Below are 2997 nucleotides of genomic sequence, written 5' to 3' on the forward strand. Positions count from 1 at the left end.
GTGAAGCATTTTTTTTTTTTTACTTGTAGGTCTATTGAAAAATGCGATACAAATAAAGTATTATTACTATTAGGCTGTTTGAGAATCTCTCAGATAATCATCATGTTTTGGGGCTCTCTTAGATAGGTCTAGGCCTATATGCGCAATCCTTTGAGCAATTCTTTACACCAATGCCTAAAAACGAGCCTCTATGAGCTCATTTGGTAGGCTATATGTTGGTTGTTTGCAGAAATGTAAATAAATAGGTGTTAAATACTTTAGTGAACGCTGGTGTGAATAGTATACAAGGTCCAAACAAATCTCTGATAAAGTTAAACGTGCTTTTTTCGAGATAATAATTTCATAGGTTCGTGAAAGATAGTTTACTATTAGGGAACACTCTGTGCCGATACCAAAATGCAACTATTTTTCTTCATGAAAAGAAACTTAAAACTGAGGAAAATAATTTCCTCATAAATAAATAAACATAATAAAGGAGCTTCGGATTCCATTTAATTTGTTTAAAATATTCCTAGAAGTAATTCATCAGACCATCGTTGTTTCTCCTACGAAAACATTGCCTTAATATTTATCTTACTGAACTTTAATCATAAAGAAAGTGTTAAGAAAAAAAAAACATGTTCACAGTCGCACTCCAAACCCGTTAGCCGTCATCACTTTGTTTTTACTTTGGATGCAGTTTGAGCATGCGCAACTGTCACCTCTCGTCAACGAGGCGTATTCTCGCGAGGCCAAATTGTGCCCTGCCCATATCAAAGAAGAGAAAAAAAACGATGAAGTCATAAGCTATTTGATTCAACAATATATTCTTCATGTATTATAACCTGGATTAAGTACAAATCACTGTCTTTTTTCTTTCTTTCTTATCCTATCTATCCAACCTACATGAAGGCATAAAGGCCCCCAAAAATAATCTAAATAATCTAAATCCTCTAGGCAAACTTAATGTTTTTTTTCCTCTTTGTCATAATGCTTTTGATTATGTTTGTGAAGCACTTTGAATTGCCTTGTTGCCTAAATTTTCTATATAAATAAACTGAAATTGTATAACCCCCTGTCCTCAACGTTTTAAAAGACATGGATAGTCTCAACAAGATTTATTTATTTGCCTTAATACATCCTTTAGGTTCACATTTTAAGAAATGTCTACCTCCTTCAGCATACATAGAACTCCTAAACTCACTGCACCGTTGATAAGCCAGTAAGATCAAACCAGACAGAGCCAGTCGTGCTGCCCTATCATCACAAAGCCTGATGAGCTGCAAGACCATTCTGCCATCTTATTAGCAGGTTCAAGTTCACAACACTGACAAATGTTAGTGTTTTACTGTTAAATTATTGTACCATACATTTAGGAATCCTCTAACAACCGTTTGATAAACAAGACATCAAAGCAGAAAAACTGCAGGCTCTATTGACATGATTCACCATAGGACTATTTGAGAATCAGTGGGATATATTTTTCCTGAGATGATCACATGAATTTTAAATATAATATTATAAAGCTGGAGTTAGTTTATAAGTAATATTAAGCTAATAGTCAAGTTGTAAACAAATATTTATTTATTTTTGGCTGGGAGATCAGGTCTTTGCATAAGGGTTGCATTTTTAAAGCATGAGCCATTTGAGGAGACATTTAATTACTTTGAAGACTAAAAGTTGTTTCACAATGGCCAGTCTTTGTAGAACATTTGATTAGTGAATAAAAACACAGATCCAATTCAGATTGCTTACAATGGGTTTTTGAAAACACAGCACTGTATTGTGTTAGCTTAGAGAGTCCTCTGGTGGTGGACATACAAATTACAACAGCTGGCCCCTAACATTTACAAGATTTAACAGTTATCAGTTATTTTATTTCTTAATCTTACTTTCTAAATCATTAGTATATACATGCATATATAGCGTTTTATTTAGTATAAAAAAATATTCATTCACTTTCATTTTTCATCAAGTACTGCATGCACACCCCTTATCCAGGGGAGTGCAGCACTGAGTTGTTTCTGAGCTTGACACTGATTTGAAGTCTGAATGAGGATGGGTCTATTTGACCAAGCTTACAGACATATAAAACATCATTTGTTCGATACCTAACTTATTTTAGTTGTGTTAAAAGATTGGTGAAAATTATACGAGGAGAAAACCCGCCAAATTACTTGCTTAAAACATTTTGTTATTGATATTGCCCCCTTCATGGAAAACTTAATCTTTGTGCCAACAAAAGTTGTGCTATCACAAAATCATCTTGTTGTAAACTCAAAAAACTAGGGCTGAATAATTTTTCCCCTTGTCGCAAATTAATGTGGAAAAAACCCAGTTGCAACTTTTAACATACAGTATATCATTCTGCACATTGAATAGATTAGGATTGATAGGCACTGGAATTGTCTTTGCATGTTTGCACTTGTATTTTAAGAACCTGACGTCATTTATATTCCCACTTGTTATTTTCTGGACATAACTAAATAATGTTTATCATTTTATGATTGATCTGAATGATGTTGATTTTTGTCTTTTTGATGGCTACAGCAGGCGTGAAGAGCCCAAGACAAATTTTTCACTTTGTAAGACAATAAAGTGAACCTTGACTCTTGACATTGAAAATCAAACAACCAATTGGACTTTAACTGTGAAGGATAAACATAAAGCCAGTTAAAAGTGTACCATGACACATGAAGCCGTTTTAAAAGTTGTTGAGTGAACGATAGCTAGCGTTAGCTATGTATGTTTTCACGGAGGATGAACTTTTTTCCTGTAAGCGTACTGTGTATTCTTGGCTTTATTAAACGTTTGGTAGATAGATTTTGCAGATGAGGTTATGTATTTGTGGTTTAAAATGTGTTAAAGTTTGTAATACAGGAATGGAGTTCTAAAGTTGCCGTTCGGCAAATATATTCACTGAAATGCTCAGTTTTAACAGCACTGAATGACATTGCACTGTATGATTGAATCTTGTTTAATCTGAAATCCGTATACAAAGTGGAAATGTATATATAT

Source organism: Labrus bergylta, chromosome 12, assembly GCF_963930695.1.
Source record: "Labrus bergylta chromosome 12, fLabBer1.1, whole genome shotgun sequence".
In the NCBI taxonomy this organism is placed as follows: domain Eukaryota; kingdom Metazoa; phylum Chordata; class Actinopteri; order Labriformes; family Labridae; genus Labrus; species Labrus bergylta.